Source organism: Palaemon carinicauda, chromosome 25, assembly GCF_036898095.1.
Source record: "Palaemon carinicauda isolate YSFRI2023 chromosome 25, ASM3689809v2, whole genome shotgun sequence".
Lineage (NCBI taxonomy): Eukaryota > Metazoa > Arthropoda > Malacostraca > Decapoda > Palaemonidae > Palaemon > Palaemon carinicauda.
Genome location: NC_090749.1, coordinates 102,795,550 through 102,814,327, shown reverse-complemented (window position 1 = coordinate 102,814,327; position 18,778 = coordinate 102,795,550). Strand labels below are relative to the sequence as shown.

Below are 18,778 nucleotides of genomic sequence, written 5' to 3'. Positions count from 1 at the left end.
CTACTGCTGTCTGGAGAGGAGGAGAGTCAGTGTTTGCCTTTTGAAGTCTTGGGACCTTTCCTAGACCTGCCCCTGGAAGAGTCTGGACGGGTACTTCCTCGGCTGGGGGCTCTGCCACGAAAGGGCGGAATAAATCTCGTAGCAGGAGTATCGGCCACTGGGGTGCGGTAAGTTCTGGGAACTGAAGGAGCAACCTTAGCCTTACGAGCTGAAGAGGCCACAAGGTCATGAGTGTCCTTCTGAATAAGGGCCGCAGACAAATCCTTGATAAGCTCTTCGGGGAACAGGAACTTAGAAAGCGGAGCAAAAAGTAACTGAGACCTTTGACAAGAGGTGATGCCAGTAGAAAGAAAAGTGCAAAGTTGTTCCCTTTTCTTGAGTACTCCTGAAACAAACATTGATGCAAGTTCGCCGGACCCATCCCGAATTGCTTTATCCATACAGGACATTATAAGCATGGCTGAGTCCTTGTCCGCAGGGGCAGTCTTCTTGCTCAAGGCCCCCAGGCACCAGTCGAGAAAATTGAAAATCTCAAAGGCACGAAAAATACCCTTTAAGAAGTGGTCTAAGTCGGAAAAGGTCCAGCAGACCTTAGAGCGCCTCATAGCTGATCTACGTGGAGAGTCGACCAAACTTGAGAAGTCAGCCTGGGCAGAGGCAGGGACTCCCAAGCCTGGTTCCTCTCCTGTGGCATACCATACGCCCGCCTTAGAAGTCAGCTTAGTAGGAGGGAACATAAATGAAGTCTTCCCTAGTTGCTGTTTGGACTGCAACCAATCCCCTAACATTCTTAAAGCTCTCTTAGAGGATCTAGCAAAGACGAGCTTAGTATAGGCCGACTTAACAGGTTGCATGTCTAGCGAAAACTCAGATGGAGGAGAGCGAGGGGTAGCAAAAACAAAATGATCCGGGTAAACCTCTCTGAAAAGAGCCAGGACCTTGCGAAAGTCAATGGAGGGAGGAGAAGACTTGGGTTCCTCCACGTCCGAAGAGGGATCATCTAGGTGCGCAGCTTCCTCCTCAGAAACCTCATCACCAGAGTGTTGCGAAGCGAGAGGTAAAGTTACAGCGGTGTGCTGAACAGCAGAATCCTGACAAGCGGGTGCATAAACACTTGCGGTTTCATCCTCAAGTCTCTGTTGAAGAGGATGAGGGCTGGTAACGACAAAGTCAAGAGGTTGGGATGAAGGAGGTTCTGCGGCGGTTTGAGGAGCAAGTGTGGAGAGAGGCGACTGTATTAAAACCTGAGGTTCAGGCTGCAAAGACTGGTCAAGTAGAGTAGAGGAAGGTAGGTGCATGCGTTGAGGTGGCTGACTCCTAGCATGAGTTTCCTGTCTCAAGAGTTGCGCTTGCTTCAAGGGTTGAGGTGGATGCGCAGTAGCAGGTTCCTGTCTCACGAGTTGAGGTTCTTGAGGTGTGAGCTGCGAGAGTTGAGGTAGTAGCTGCGCAGAACGCAGTTCCTGTCTCACGAGTTGAGGTTCTTGAGGTGCTAGCCTCAAGAGTTGAGGCTCTCGCCTTGAGGAAAGTTGAGGTAGCAGCTGCGAGAGCTGAGGTGGCTGCCTCAAGGATGGTAGAGGTTGTCGTACCTCAAGAGGTTGTTGCCTCGAAGATGGTCTAACCGCAAGAAAATCTTGCCTCAAAGGAAGAGGAGGATGTAAGGCATAAGACTCCTGTTCCCATTGTTGAGGTTGCCTTAAGGAAGGTGGAGGTTGCTGCACAACGCTGGTAACTGGCAACTCCGAACGCGGTAAGGTAGCTTGAGGAACCTCAACTTCGTACGCCTGGCAGACTGGACTGCGGTGAGGCGGAGCGCTCGCAGGAGGAGGTGTAACCTTCTCTGCCTGAAACTCACGCATTAAGACCGCAAGCTGCGACTGCATGGACTGCAGCAAAGTCATCTTGGGATCAACAGACGATAAGGTCTGTTGAGGCAAAACCTTAACAGAAGATGAGGTCTGTTGAGGCATCGCCTTACCTCTCTTAGGAGGTGTGCAGTCACCTGATGACTGCGGAGAGTCAGAGCTAACCCAATGACTGCATCCGGGTTGTTGAACTCTTGAGGTCTGGACTTTACGTTTAAGAGGTCTTGAGACCTGAGTCCAGCGTTTTCTCCCCGAAATTTCTTCTGCAGACGAGGAAAATAAGGGCTCAATCGTCTGCGGGTGGGAGTGACGGTCTCTGTAAGACACGCCCGCAACCACCGAGGATACTTCTGTGTGCCGATCAAGGCCTGCCGAACCATTTTGCCCTTCGACATTGCTTCTCCCCTGGGCTTGGGAGCTTGCAAGAGGTCCCGGACTGGGAGGACGACTGGCACGCACAGAAGTACCCTCACGCACAACACTGACACTGACACTAGCACTCGGCACCGCACTGACACTAGCACTCGGCACAGCACTGGCACTACCACTTCCCACTGCACTTTTGACCTTAAGTTCCTTGACGTCCGCCAAGAGGAACTTGTGGTCACTCACTACCGATTCCACTTTGTCACCTAAAGCCTGAATGGCATGCAAAACATCGGACATATCAGGCTGAGCACAAATAGTAGGTTCGGGGGTAGCCACTACAGGGGGAGGAAAAGGTTGAGGATCATGAGGTGAGGAATAAAGCGAAGAGCGAGCAGAACTCCTCCTAACTCTCTCTCTCTCTAACTTAGTGGTATATTTAAGGAATCGAACAAACTCAAGTTCCGAAAGTCCGGCGCATTCCTCACATCGATCTTCCAACTGACAGGATATTTCCCTACAGTCGGAACAAGCGGTGTGAGGATCAACCGAGGCCTTCGGAATACGCCTATTACAAGACCTACATCGTCTATGGGGAGGGGCTTGAGAAAGGTCGGACATCTTGAATCAAAGAGCTAGTCAAGGGGGATTCCAAATAAAGCAAAAGATCGTTAACCATTAATCAAATCAAATAAAAGCTATCTAAGCTAATAGAAAAGTTTCCAGTATAGCGAAAGCTGAAATCTTAGAGCAATACTTCACCAAAAACCGTGAACAAGACTCCAAAATTATAAGCGTATCCATGAACGTCTTGCCGGAAGCACGACAGAGGAAAAATTGAGGTGGTGTCAACAAGAAGTACTGCAGTACCTGGCCACAGGTGGCGCTGGTGAGTACACCCCCTTCTAGTATAGTGATCGCTGGCGTATCCCTTCCGTAGAATTCTGTCGGGCAACGGAGTTGACAGCTACATGATTATCGGGTAAGTTTAATATTGAAAATTGGAGTATTTGGTTTGTTTATACCAATTAATCGTGTAGTAATCATGCACATGCTTTGCTTAAGCTACTTACGCTATGTTCGGAAGTGCCTGCTCTAAGCATTCAAATCATAACAACCTTACGTATGGGGGCCGCCATTTGCATTTGTGACGTCATTAGTCTAAATCAGCTGCTTTCCATATGACGTTTTCGTTGTAAAAAGAATTTAAAACCTTACCTTTTCTGGATAATTTTCATGAGAGTTTGATTCTGTTGTAGTAACATATTTACGATATCAGAATTAGAAGGCATATCACTATCTGCAGTCGATTGTGTTCGTTTTTCGTTACTGATTACGTTCTCCTCTCCGCTGGAGTCTTCGCTAAGCCGATGCACCTCCGCGGAGGTAAGAATTTGCCTAGACATAATTAAGCCGTGGGCTGAGATATTACTCTGGTTGCTGAGTGCAGAATAATGAAAATCAGCAAATAATGTTGGGAGCAGCGGGAGGGAAAAAGAGGAGAACGTTCTGTGCCGAAGTCAACTTCAGAAATGTGACTTCCATTGCCGAGTCAACCCGCTCGTCCCTGGTAACTCCGCCCAAGGGGACGTGGTTTGGGGCTCGCGCCGCCGCTTGGGGGGGTTCCAGGGGGGGGTGTATAAGCTACCACTGGTGAGTCCGGAAGGTTGAGACCTCCCTCTCCAGAACTCAGTATCTCTACTGCAAGATGGGATAGCTGCTTCGAAAAGGTACCTCCTTGCTTGTTGATGTAAGCCACTACTGTGGTGTTGTCGCTCATCACCACCACAGAGTGACCCGCCAGGTACTGTTGGAACTGTTGAAGGGCCAAGAAAAAGGCCTTCATCTCTAGAAGATTTATATGGAGGCACTTTTCTGATTCTAACCACAGGCCTGAGGTCGTGTGATGCAGAACGTGGGCCCCCCACCCTTTCTTTGAGGCGTCCGAAAACAGCATCAAATCCGGAGGTAGGACGAGAAGATCCACTCCTCTTCGTAGGTTCTCGTCTGTCACCCACCACTGGAGGTCCGTCCGTTCCGCAGGTCCCATAGGGATCATGACGTCCGGGGAATCGTAACCTTGATTCCACCGGGACTTGAGTCGCCACTGGAGGGATCTCATCCTGAGGCGACCGTTGGGAACTAGACAAGCCAAAGTTGAGAGGTGACCGAAGAGACGTAACCACGATTGGGCTGGAAGCTCTTCTCGTCGTCTGAGAAAAGGGCTTGCGACCTTCCTCAGCCTTGCTATCCTGTCGTTTGTGGAGATTGGTGTCTATAACCATGCCTTGATATACCAGTCTTTGAGTGGGAAGCAGTGAGGCCTTCTCCAAATTTACCAGTATCCCTAGATCCTGGCAAAGTCTCAGAAGTTTGTCCCAGTGTTGAAGAAGGGATGACACCGAGTCTGCTAGGATTAGCCAGTGGTCCAGATAACGAAGGAGACGGATGCCAATCCTGTGTGCCCACGACGATATTAGGGTGAACACTCTGGTGAAAACCTGTGGTGCTGTGGAGAGACCGAAACACAGCACCTTGAACTGGAACTCCTTATTATCTAGGCTGAATCTTAAGTACTTCCTCGAAGACAGATGGACTGGGATCTGGAAGTACGCATCCTTCAGACCGTGTCTGCGGTCTCCATGCTGAACGGATGGTCTCCAGCCTCCAGACACCTTCTTTACAAGAAGGAGTCGACTGAAGAAGCCCGGGGACCCGTCGAGGACCTCTTGGAGAGCGCCGTTCTTCAACATGGTCTGGACTTCTGCCCAAAGGGCTTGCCCCCTTGCTGATCCCATGGCAAGGGAGCTCAATGACACTGAATTCGTCGTCAGGGGATGTAGAGATGTGAACGGGACACGATATCCCTGACTGATTACGGAAATCGTCCAGGAATTGGCCGCGAGTTGCTGCCACCTGTCTGCGCAACTTTGTAGGCATCCCCCCACTGGTGGACATGCAGGGGGACTGCCAATCCTAGCGTTTGCGGCCTCGGCTGCTCCCTCTAGGATTTTTCCCTCCCCTGGAGGACTTTTTGCCTTTCCTGTCCTTGACAGGAAAGGGCTTAGACACCACTGTCTTCGCTGCCGTTGTCGGTTTTGTGGTCTTGGTAGGACAGGACTGCTAGGGCGCTGGAGGCTTATAGGGCTTGGATGTCAAAGCCCTATGTAGGAGGGAGTCTTGGTGGGACTTCCTCCACCTCTCAGCAGCATGTTCCACGTCTTTAGGCTCAAACAGATTCGTTCCCTCCACGGAAGAATGTCTGAGCCTGCTTATCTCGGTGCTAGGGACCTTCTGATGGAACCTCTCAGCCACCGCATCCCAACGTTTCAGGATGGTGTTCGCCCACAAGTTCGAGACTTGGTGGGCCAGAAACTTGATCGTGCGAGTGCCTGAGAGGAGGAAGGTCTCCATAGCTTTCCTGGTACGTTCTTTGGAGAAATCCTCCGAAGGTATCAGGATACCTAAGGTCCCTAACCAGATATCCAGCCACGAAGTGGCTTGCATAGCACACTTCGCAACCTTCTCCTGATTAAGGATCTCAGTCGCCGTGAATGAGACCTGCCGGTTGGAGAGTCTCTCAAGAGGGACTCCCCTGGTAAGCTCTTCCAAAGAATGGTGAAGAGGAAGAGCTAAACAAGGCTCCTCTAAGATCTCGAAGTACCTCCTCTGCTGTATGTGAGGAGGTGGGAGAAGCTTGTTGCCGGCACTGGATCGACTGGAGGAGGCTAACTCAGAGAGCTGGACTGCGATCTTGTCCCTGGTACTCTTAACCCACTAAGACCAGGGTAGAGACACACTGGCCTTAGAAGGTTTTTGAGTTCTAAATACTCGGTCCAAGACCATGTCTTTGCCTTCTCGAGGAGGAATCTCTGGGTCAGCAAACCCATTGAGAGTCCTCATAAGAGTCAGAACCTGCCAAAATGCATGTTCTGACTCCTGTAGCTCTCCTCCAGATGTTAAGACTCGCAGCGAAGTCTCCTGTCTCCAAAGGCTCTTCTTGGGGAGAATCGCGGATGTTCTCCGAGTGACTGGCTGGCTCCGTCCTAAGTCTTGTCGAGGATTTTGGCACTGTCTTAGAGTCCTTCGACTCCCTCCTGGGAGGGATGCAGGACTCCAACAACGACGGAGGTAGGTTCTTCTCCGCCCCTACCCGGGAAGACTTTCCAGCGCGAGGTGGGGTTTCCCCCATTGGTGCGATGGGGGAACGCCTCACCTCACGTGACTCCCCTGAGGACGGGAAAACCTCGTCCGACAGGGAGGGAGAAAAAGTCTGGGGGGGGAGGGAGCCTGCCTCGAAGGCTTACGAGGAGACAGCTTAGTTCTCGGAGAAGTCACCGCGTCCGATACTCCTCTTTTTCTCTTCAGGGAGGTAGACGCAGCCAAGGATTTGTGGCCCAATTCAGAGAGAACAGGCTTGAAAGTCTGCATAACCGCTCTTACTATTGCCCCAAACCATGGCTGCTGGCTGACAGCTGCGCTGTCAGACACTCCCTCTGGAGGGACAGGGATCGACCGATCCCTGGGAGGAGTTTCCATAGGAGGGTTCGCCTGAAAAGAAAAGGAAGAAGAAATGTCCCTGGACCTTTCTGGAACCTTCCCCTCCCCCGGCGAGCGCGCTGTTCTGCGCTTACGGGGAGGGGAATGTGGCGATGGCAACCTTGCCGTGCCTTGTCCTACAGAAGCGGGCAGGAGGGTATTGGCGCTCGCGCGATGGGGAATACCCGGGGTCGTGCGCGGGAGACTGCTGGCGCGCGCGGGGAACTGCTGATGCACGTGCGTGCGTGTGCGCGCGAGGGCGATTGCGAGGGCACGCAGGCGAGCAATGGCGCGTAGAAGCGTGCGCAGGAGACACAGGAGAGTGTACAGGAGGCTTATTGTGCGCTCGCGCGCACACGGGTGAATGTTCGCGCGCAGGATCAGGATGATGGGCCTGTGGGTGTGCGGGCGAGAGATCGCGCGCCCCAGAAGATGTCGTAGGGCGGTCGCGCGCGGGAGAGATATCCCTTGCGCGTGGGCGCGCAGTCGGAACCTACATGCGTTGGCGCACCTCATGTGGGCGCACGTCAGGCTGGCGGTGTATAGCTGCTGTAGGGGATGGGCGTGGGCGTGCATCCTCGTAGGCGCGAGCAGGTGAAAGTGCGCGATTGCGTGCTGACGAGGGATGGCGCACAGGAGGTAGCAGGCGGCGCGTTGGCGAGTAGGTGAAGTCTTAGACTTCCCTACCAGCCCCAGATCCGAAGATCGTGGGCGTGCAGGAGAGATGGCAGTACGAGGGCGCTGGCGCGTAGGAGATCGTTGGCGCGTTGGCGAGCGCTGATGCGTAGGAGAGCGTTGGCGCGCAGGGTGTTGGCACACAATAGGTTGATGGCGTGCAGTGGTGCGCTGGCGAGCTGGCGAGCAGGTGAGCGCTGGCGCGCTATCTCAGGAACAGTATTGTGTTCAGGAGATCGTTGGCGCACATGTTCAACATGGCACGTAAGGTACTTGTGCGTGCGATGGCTCATACGCCCTTGTTTCCCCGAAGAGACCAGTGCTTGACTATGAAAGACAGGTTTTGTCGGCGCGTAAAACATATCAGCTGCCAGGAACGGTGACGGCAGGTCAGCAGGTCTGTCGGGTGGAAGGTCGACATGCCCTTTGAAAGGACAACCTTCCACCGAAGGGGATCGTGAACGATCCGCAGAGAGGTCCAGGACCGTAGCAGGGACAGTCGGTGATCGTTGACGACGCTCCTCTGCGGCGGACTGCAACGACGATGATGAACCGAAGAGGCGCCTCCTCACTGCTTTATAAGGTGAAGGAAGGCCTCTCCGGCGAAGAGGAAGGCGAGCCTTGCGACGTATACGCCCTCTGGGGGCCGTTGGATCAGCAAGCTGACCTTCAGCAGTCCTGCGAAGAGGAGCCTTTGTGAGTGAACTCCCCTGAGGGGAAGAATCACCGGCAAGAGAGACTGTTGGACTTGGTTTCTCCTTCAGCTACTGTGGGATGCGAAGAGGCAGAGGTATTAGGAGATACCGCATTCAATGCCTCTAACACCACAACGTCGACAATAGACAGAGGATCAACCTCTGCCAAAGTCGGCGATTGCTTGACAGCGGCACCCAATCGGATGATGTCAAGAAGTGCTTCCTTGGAGGGCGAACCCTCGAGCCCCAAGGAAGACCAAAGCTGAAATAAATTAGTTAAATTTAAATCCTCCGCCGGTGGGAGAGGTGGAGCTGCCTCGCTAGGGGAGGCAACGCCATCTCTCAAACCCCGAGTTCGGGAAACAGAACCATGGTCTACGCTACCACTCAACGGTCTCTCGAAAGATACCGATCGAGAGGGAGCTTCGGAGGAGGTTTGGGCAGCGGAAGAAGAGTCCTTGGGATTTTCTCCTTTCAAAGAAAACTTCGAAGGAGAAATATCCCGCCTGGACTTCTTCTTACGTCACCGAGAAGACCTCTCCCACTGGGAGGTAGACCACTCCCTACACTCACTACACTTATTACCACTATCACACCATTGACCTCTACAGTAAGGTCAAAGGGTGTGAGGGTCTGTCTCGACCGCCGACATGAATGTTCCACAGGGGCGGTCGGGTAATCCAGGACATTTGCGCATATTCGCAGAGGCCAACTTCACAATCAAACCTGTTAAAGAAAAAGCAAAAAGACATTAATGGCTGTCAAGAGAAGAGGCGAGGGTGAGAGCGGACACGTCCGAATACCACCCGAGCCGAGAGCAAAGTGAGCTCAAGCACAGGTGTGTGTGAGGGGGGGGGTAGCAAGCTACCCTCCCCTACCCCCCACTAACTAGCGGTGGGGTAATGATCCCTCGTTAAAATTCTAATGGCTCGTCATTTCAGCTACGCCGAAAGTAATAATCCATATTAAATAGCGTGGTTTGTATTTCAGTTACGGAACAACTGAAATTTCTTGAAATATAAACTAATCATTAATCTACCAGTTACCTACATACACTTACAATGCTACTTACTGTATTCGCCCAGTAGGATTTCTAAGTAAGTCTCATGAATATCTTGGGATATGTACAGTACTGTTCCGTTTTGGGTATCTTCTTAAGAAAAAGAAGTCATATCCCTAATTTCACAAAGACAGCTGCCATTCATCACCTAGAAGAGAAGCAAATCATTACAAATTGTATACATTGAATCATAAACATGACGTGGATATTAAAGACTAGTTGAATTGGATTTGAAATGACCAATTTTATATAATTTTAATTTTTATTCACCATAAAAACCCGAGGCTCATTATATAGGATTTTTATTTCGGCACTAGCAGAAAACCAGTTCACCCCATGGTGGGTGGAAATCCCAACACCAACTGGCTAGAAACTGTCCTGGGCTGCCACTCTGTACTATGCACGAGTTGTTTAGAGGGCACACTGACACCTCCTGATCCTTATACGAAGATGGACAGGGCTATCAGTGCTACCGTAGAATTTAGCAATAAAACTGGAGCTAAGCTCCTCACTTAACCTAGACACTGCCAAACTATACCTCGCTTGGAAAACGGGGACATAACAAATATATGTGCATATATCAAGTTGCACTAAAGGCATGGTACCCACCAGCATTTAGAGGTCAGCTTGCAGAGTTCTTCTGATGCTAACCCCAAGAGAGGGGAGAATGAAATAGGAAGAGGCCAGTCACTCTCACATTCATTCTGGACTTACACGCGAGTTACATCTGCCCTCAACTAACTGCTCCTTATCCTACAAGGGAGCTGAAGTGTTAACGACCAAAAGTTGTGCAGCCACCATGGCACCTAAGTGAAACATGTCCAAGTTCCTGTGCATTATGTCTTGCATGTAGTGGGCAGTGAACGTTGTTTGCCATTTCCACATGCCCACTTGTAACAGCTGCATCACATAGAAACTCTTCTCAAATGCCAGGGATGTGATGACAACCCCTGACATCATGGGAACAGGGACGGTGGCCAGAATGTGAGTGGTCTAATTGAACGGCTCTCTCAATTACTTGCTTGATTCAGGAAGATAACGAGTTCTTCAGGAGCTTCCTCTTATTTATCCATGTGCTTACAAAGAGCCTGCCGATCTATGGGCGGGCTCTCTCAGTTCTTTTCAAGTATTTCCTCAGCGCCCTCACAGGGCAGAGTAACAGCTGATCAGGATCATCTGTTATAGACCGAAGACTCTCAATCCGGAAGGGGCCAAATATAGCATCCGCTACACCCGAATTTTGAGTCTTAGCTACAAACTCGGGGATGAAACCGAGTGTCACTTGCCCCGTCCCGTTGAATGGGCAATGTCATAGGACACAGGGATAGAAGGAAGACCATCTTCAGGGTTAACTCTCGATCTGAGGCTTAACGAAGAGGTTCATAAGGAGCTCCTTTTAATGAACATGGGACCTTGACTACGTTCCAAGGGAGTGATCTGACTTCTGACTGAGGGCATTTGCGCTCAAAATCCCGTATGAGGAGAGATAACTCCATCGAGCAGGAAATATTACCTTTATTCAGCTTGAAGAAGAAGCTCAAGTCCAAGCGATAGCCTTTTACTGCCGACACTGAGGTACAATAAGAACTGCTATTGTTGGTATAGTGGCACTAAGAGAAGCAATATCCTGTCCATGACAACACCCATAAAAAATGGACCACTTTGCCTGATAATCTGAGGAATACCACCTTGGGGGTATTCTCCCATTCTCTTAGCAACTGGTCCCGAAAAAATCCTTCTTTGCGAGCAGTTGCTATATAACAGCCAGGCGTGAAGACGAATCGATGGGATAGCTTGATGAAATATTTTCACGTGTGGTTGTCTGAGTAGATCGGGAAATGTGGGAAGCTCCCTCGGTGCCTCTGTGAGCAGATGCAGATGATCAGGAAACCATTCTGCATGATGCCACAGCAGACCTATTAGGGTCATTGACAGATCTTGAGATGTTCTGACTTTGTTTAAGACCCTCCATACTAGGTAGAAGGGGGGGGAATGCGTAGACGTCCATCCTGTCCCACGGATGTTGGAAGGCGTCCTCCCAAAACGCCTGGGGATTCGGTACTGGAGAGCAGTACACCAGGAACTTCCGGTTGAGGGACATACAAACCGATCGATTGTCGGCAAACCACACAAAGTGAAAACTTTGTCGACTATCTGTCGTTTCAAGGACCATTCAGAGCCTGCTATCTGAGTCCTCCTGCTCAGATTGTCTGCCAGCAAGTTCTTTTTGAACGGGATGAATCGGGCTGAAAGAGCTACCAAATTTTTTTCCATCCACCTGACTATTTCCACAGGCAGCTGGCATAGGTGCTGTGTGCTGTGAAAAGGTACCTCATTGATTGTTTATGAGTAACACCACCTTCGTGCTGTCGCTCATCAGCACTACGGAGTGTCCCAAAAGGAGCCAATGGAAGTGCTTGAGGGCAAGAACGGCTGCTGCTCGGATTCGAACCACCGCCAGGGCACCTTGAGGTGCGACGGATGAGCTCCTATCCTTCTTTTGATGCATCCGCAAAGAGCAACAAATCTGGGGGAGGAGAAAGGAATACTCCCCATAGAAGGTTGGCCTCCAACACCCATCTCAGGTCTGTCTTTTGCTCTTGACCCACCAGCAGCAGAGTGCTCGGTGGGTCCACGTGCTGAGACCAAAAGGTCTTCGGCTGCCACTGTAGAGATCTGATGCGCCTAGTTCGGTCCTGATTCTCATTCCTACATATACCAAGCCTTGGGTTGGTGGCAAGCGAGACTTCTCGTAATTTACCATGATCCCCAGATCTTCGCAAAATGCAAGAAGTCTGTCTCAATGGAGGAGAGGAGACTTCCTCGAGTCTGCCAGAATCACCCGATCTTCTAGGTATCAAAGTAGACGAATATCGCTCTTGTGTGCCCAGGCGGACACTGGGGTGAAGATCCACGTGAACACCTTAGGGGCTGTGGACAGGCATAAAAACAGCACCTTGAACTCGCATATCTTTTCTCCCAACGTGGATCTTGGGTACTTCCTTGAGGATGGATGAATAGGGATCTGGAAGTATGCATCCTTAAGGTCTAATGATATCATGAAGTCCTGTGGTCTGATGGCCTGTCTGATTGTGTGAGCCGTCTCTATCTTGAACAAGGTATGACGTACAAACTCCTTCAAGGTCGAGAGATCGACGACGGGTCTCCAGCCTCCAGACGCCTTTTCTAAAAGAAATAAGCAAGCGTAGAAGCCTGGGGACATGTCCAAGACTTCCTTGAAAGCGTCCTTCTTTAGCATGGTCTGGACTTCGGCCCGTAGGGCCTGTTCCTTTGCGGATACCCTCGCGTAGGAATCATGATATTTTGATTATAAAATAAATTTTTTAATATACTTACCCGGTGAATATATAATAGCTGACGTCTCTGACGGCTCGACAGATTCCAAAAGCTCGCGAGCGATCGCCGTGAAGGTTGCGGGTGTGACCACCAGCGCCGACTATCGGCCAGATACCGCATATACTTGTCAACATCTCCAGTTCTTCTCAGTCCCCTAGGTCTCTATCGGGGAAGAAGGGAGGGCCTTTAATTTATATATTCACCGGGTAAGTATATTCAAAAATTTATTTAATAATCAAAATATCATTTTTAAATATTAAACTTAGCCGGTGAATATATAATAGCTGATTCACACCCATGGTGGTGGGTAGAGACCAGTATTAATACAATAAAGGCGTATATGCTCAAGAGTTTTTGACAACTATTCAAAAAACAGACTTAAGTATAGGTACCTGGTAAGGAAGCAGACTCTGATTATTACTCTGCCTCATTAGTCCGCTATCCTCACGAAGCCCAGCGATCCTCTTAGGTTGCTGAAAGACTCCCAGGAGCTGCTATATCCAGGGTGAACACCCCTATAACAGGACCTCATCAATACCCTTAATCTGGGCACTCTCAAGAAACAATATTTTGACCACCCGCCAAATCAAAAAGATTGCGAAAGACTTCTTAGTCTCCCATACAACCCAAAATAAGATTAAAAATTTCAAGAGTAGATTAAAAGGATATTGGGATTAAGGGAATGTAGTGGTAGAGCCTTCACCCACTACTGCACTCGCTGCTACGAATGGTCCCAGTGTGTAGCAGTCCTCATAAAGAGTCTGGACATCTTTCAAGTAATATGAAGCGAAAACCGACTTGCCTCTCCAAAAGGTCGCGTCCATAATACTTTTAATGGGTCTATTTTGCTTAAACGCTACAGAAGTTGCTATCGCTCTAACTTCATGAGCCTTGACTTTAAGTAAATTATGATCCTTCTCACTTAATTGAGAGTGTGCCTCCCGAATCAAAAGTCTAATAAAATAAGACCACGCATTCTTAGACATGGGCAAAGAGGGCTTTTTAACGGAGCACCATAAAGCCTCTGAACAACCTCGTCGCGGTTTAGTTCTGGATAAACAAAATTTAAGAGCTCTAACGGGGCACAGCACTCTTTCAACTTCATTCCCCACAATCTCAGAAAGACTGGGGATTTCAAATGATTTAGGCCAAGGACGAGACGGAAGTTCATTCTTGGCCAAAAAAACCAAGTTGAAGAGCGCATACTGCTTTATTAGCGGAGAAGCCGATGTTCTTGCTAAAAGCATGTATCTCACTAACCCTTTTAGCCGAAGCCAAGCTCACCAAATGTCTTGAGGGTAAGATCCTTCAGGGAGGCTGAACTTAATGGTTCAAACCTGTCTGACATAAGGAACTGTAGGACCACGTCCAAGTTCCAAGCAGGAGTCGAAATATGACGCTCCTTGGAAGTCTCGAAAGACTTAAGCAGGTCTTGGAGATCTTTGTTATTAGAAAGATCCAAACCCTTATGCCTGAAAACAGAAGCTAACATGCTTCTGTAGCCTTTAATGGTGGATGCAGAGAGGGAGCGACCGTTTCTCAGATAAGGCAGAAAATCCGCAATCTGCGCTACAGAGGCACTTGGAAGAGGAAATAGAGGAGGACTTGCACCAGTCTCTAAATACCTCCCATTTCGACTGATAGATCCTGATGGTAGAGGATCTTCTAGCCCTCGCGATAGCTCTAGCTGCCTCCTTCGAAAACCCTCGAGCTCAAGAGAGTCTTTCGATAGTCTGAAGGCAGTTAGACGAAGCGTGGGGAGGCTTTGATGAAATCTCTTTACGTGAGGCTGTCGCAAGAGATCCATCCGTAACGGCAGACTTCTTGGAACGTCTACCAGCCATAGAAGTACCTCTGTGAACCACTCTCTCGCGGGCCAGAGTGGAGCAACCAATGTCAACCTGGTCCCTTCGTGAGAGGTGAACTTCTGCAGCACCTTGTTTAGGATCTTGAAAGGTGGAAAGGCATAAACGTCCAGGTGAGACCAGTCCAGCAGGAAAGCGTCTATGTGGGCTGCCTCTGGATCTGGAACTGGAAAGCACTAAGTCGAGAGCCTCTTTGTCAGTGAAGTCGCAAAAAGATCTATGGTGGGTTGACCCCATGTCATCCATAGCTTCTCGCACACAGTCTTATGCAACGTCCACTCCATGGAGATGACTTGTCCTCTTCTGCTGAGGCAGTCCGCCAAGACATTCATTTTTCCTTGCACAAATCTCGCCAAAGGAGAGATGTTACTTGCCTTAAATGGAGTTCCTTCTGATCCGTGGATCAAAGACCCGAGCATTCCAGACTGTCCAGTGGAGCTCCCTAACCCAAATCCGCTGCATCTGAAAACAACACATGGTTTGGGTTCTTGATCGCAAGAGAAAGACCTTCTCGAAGTCTGATGTTGCTGTCCCACCAAGTCAGACATGTCTAGACTGAGTTCGAGATTGGGAAAGAGATACTCTCTAAGCCCTTCTCCTTGTTCCAATGGTTTAGGTGAAATTGGAGAGGGCATAGGTTGAGTCTCCCCAGAGAGATAAACTACTCCAGCGATGAAAGAGTTCCCACGAGGCTAGTTCAAACTCTTACAGAGCAACTGTTTTTCTTTTGCAAGTGAAGGACTTTTAACAGAGCTTGTTCCATTCTTGTGGGAGACGAAAAGGCCCGAAAAATCAGACACTGTATCTCCATTCCCAAATAAAGAATAGTCTGGGATGGGGTACTGTAAGTTACGACTTCTCTACGTTCACTATGAGACCTAGTTCCTTGGTTAGGTCTAATGTCCATTAGAGGCTCTCCAGACAGCGATATAATGACGACGCCCTGATTAGCCAGTCGTCAAAATAGAGGGAGGCTCTGAATCCTCAAAAAATGTAGAAAGCTTGCTACATTTTGCAAGGGCCTTGTAAAAACAAGAAGAGCAGGAATGAGGCCGAAGTACAGTGCTCGAAATTGGTACATTACTTTCCCGTCCACAAACCTCAGATGTTGTTGAAAGTTTGGATGAATCGGGATGTGGAAGTATGCATCCTGAAGGTCGAGAGAGACCATCCAGTCGCATTCCCTTACTGCTGCCAAGACAGATTTGGTAGTCTTCATCGTGAAGTTTGTCTTGACAATGAACGCATTGAGCGCACTTACATCTTAAGTACTCCTGCAGTGAACGTGGCTGCCAGATCATTGGAGCCATCCCTGATAGCCTTGTTCCTGCAGTGAACGTGGCTGTCAGATCATTGGAGCCATCCCTGATAGCCTTGTTCATGCATGACATAATTGTACAGCAATACATTGACAGCTGGAGAGACCTTCTTACTTAAGGCTCCCAGGGACCAATCCAACAAATAAAAACTTCAAACGCTCGAAAAAAACTCCTAACAGGAGATGGTCTAGCTCTGAAGCCGACCATAAAATCTTGGAGCGTCTCATGGCTAGACGACGAAGAGAGTCCACAAGGCTTAAGAAGTCTCCCTGGGCAGAGGCAGGTACTCCCAAGCCGAGAACTTCTCCTCGAGCTTCTCCTGTGTCACACCAGATGCCCGAGCGAGAAGCTAATTAAGAAGGAGGAAAAGCAAAAGCAGACTTTCCTAAACTTCTCCTGGATTCCAACCAGTCTCCCAGTAAGAGCATGGCCCTCTTGGAAGAACAAGAGAGAACTGACTTCGTAAAAGTAGGCGTCGAAGAAAGTCTAGGACAAAATTTCACTAAAGAAATTCATAATTAAAATACAAGGGATTGTTGGACCACCCTAGGTTACTACTCTTCTGAATGACTCCCCAAAGGTACATTAGTTGAAAGGGGGTCATCAACTTCTTCAGAAGGCACATCATCTGATAAATCTAAAGTCTTGCGAGAAGGAGATTTATATTCAGAATGACGTGAAGGAAAAGCCTGACAGGCTACATCAACTTGTATATGAACAGAAGTTAAAGTTGGAGGGTCGATGTCACGTTGTGACTGCAGAGAATGTTATTCTACTACACGTCGTGACAGAAGTAACTGACGTTCAAACGTCCCGTAGTAACAGCGGTGACTGCTGTTCGATGCTATATCGTGACTACGATGACTGACCCTCGACGTCACGTCATGTCTACGGTGTCCACCGCTCAACGTCACGTTCTGCATCTCAACGTCACGCTGTGACTGCGGTGGCTGACGTTCAAAGCGATCAAAGTTACATCGAGATTTATGCTCCGCATCTCGCTTAACAGCAAAGCTGTCACTAGAGATAACGTCAGCGTGGCGTAACAAAGCTCGTCTAGAAGGTTGAAGACCCGAATCACGTATCCCAGAACCGTGACGTACAAAAAGCAAAGGATCCTTTCGCACAGGAACAGGATCGAAAGCTTCTATTGAAGAAGAAAGCTTTAACAGCATATCTAACTTCAGATCAACCTGTGACTGCAGTGGCTGACGTTCAAACGTCACGTAGTAAACAGCAGTGACTGCTGATCGATGCTATATCGAGACTACGGTGACTGACACTCGACGTCACGTTGTGTCCACGGCGTCCACCGCTCAACGTCACGTCGAGTCTGTGGCAGAAACGTCTGTACATGAACGTCATCGCTATGAACGGGACTCTTATTATGACTACAGCTAGGACGTTGAACTTGTTCTGAAGGAACTAATATACGTTTCAACCGTCTCGAAACTATACGCCCAGGCTTTTAAAGAGACGAATCATCGGAAGACGAGGAGAAACTTCGTCTCTCCTGTCTTATGGCAAGGACGTGCTTGCCGAGCAACGTCTGATACCTTTGAGGGAACGTCTGTTCGTTGGTTTACACTCCTCACTCCCTTAGGTCCTACGTCATTCCTTCTCCCTGGTGCAGGGGAGCCTGAAAGAGGTCTCGGACTAGGCAAGTGACAAGCACGAACAAACGAACCCTCCGCAACACAGAACATGTTTTTTGCACTTACTTCACTGATATCGTATTTTTCAATAATTTCACATTAGACATGAATAAAACTGATTTCTACCTGAAGCACGCAATTCTCCCTTACATCAAAAGGTTAGAATTGCGAAATGAGTCGTATAATGTAAGCACATTAGTACAAAATGAAACACACATGCAAAAATCAATAAACATATACATATATATCGAATAAAACGGAAATATATAAAGTTAAAAAGATCAGTGACTGGGGAGGAGACTAAACACTAGTTCACTAAGGACTACGTTTTCAATCTCTCACCGTGCAGTGCCTTGGGACGAGAATAAAAACTAAAACGTTTTATCCTCTCTCCCCGTACAGAGACTTGGGACGAGAGTAAAAAACTGAATCGAGAACAACGTTACTCGCTCCCAAACTCCTTGTACAGAGACTTGGGACGAGAATAAAGATCGGATCGTTCTCTCTTTCTCTCTCTCTCTCTTGTCACACACAAGAGAATGGCCCACTCACCCTTCGTCAATAACAGGTTATTTGACCAAAGGAAAAAACTGAAAGGACTAAGAAATTGAAAATTAACAAGTTCCTTTAAATTAGTATCTAAAACACTTCAGTTTGAAAGAAGAATGAACAAAACGTCAAAATCGATTTACTCTTTCTGCAAAGTGAAACCGTGATTCTCTCTTTCTCTATCGTAATGATAGAGCGCAAACTGCGTAGCATAAATAAACCAAACGTTAGTTCATCTTTGAAAAAACAGCACGAAGACTATTCAAAGAATATATTTCTTAAAATATTTTCTAAAAAATATTCATCTCATAACTCTTACAGAGCAACTGATTTAAACTTAACAAAAATAAAAGTTGAATGGGCTCAACGTTGTTTAACTTCGTTTTCCAAGTTAGGACCGCCTACAAGGAATAGGTAAAGGCCGCATATAAACAAAACATAAAATTTATCTTGATGTTTAGTATAAATGGAAAGCTAATCGATGAGGCCTAAAGGCGGGTGAGATATAAAATATAAAATATATAGAGGTAAATCTATAAATATCAACAATAATTTATAAAGTGATAAAATAATTACTAAAAGCCTTAAACACACTTCCGTACACTGAGGGAAGGGTCGGCCATCTTTTCTCTATGGAAAAACCAGAGATTAAAAAAAAAGCAAGGGCAAAACACTTTTCCTCTCCTTTCAAAAGCATTTCTTTTGAAGATAGTATTGAATAATCCAACACGGCGAAAGCAATAAAACCAAAACCAAGTACTTCACCAATTCGGCAGAAAACTCGAGGTCATAAAGTGAGCGGAACCAACTTGTCGACAAGACCGACAGAGAAGAAC

General features: G+C 48.4%; 1 protein-coding gene across 1 annotated transcript in view; it reads right to left on the bottom strand.

The window, feature by feature from the left end:
* The window catches only part of LOC137619178 (zinc finger protein 721-like), a 177,023-nt gene that overhangs the window by 142,319 nt on the left and 15,926 nt on the right, over positions 1–18,778 (bottom strand). The window contains exon 2 of the mRNA XM_068349363.1: positions 9,210–9,345. The gene's annotated coding sequence lies outside the window, so the exon portion shown is untranslated. The remainder of the gene's footprint in view (positions 1–9,209; positions 9,346–18,778) is intronic.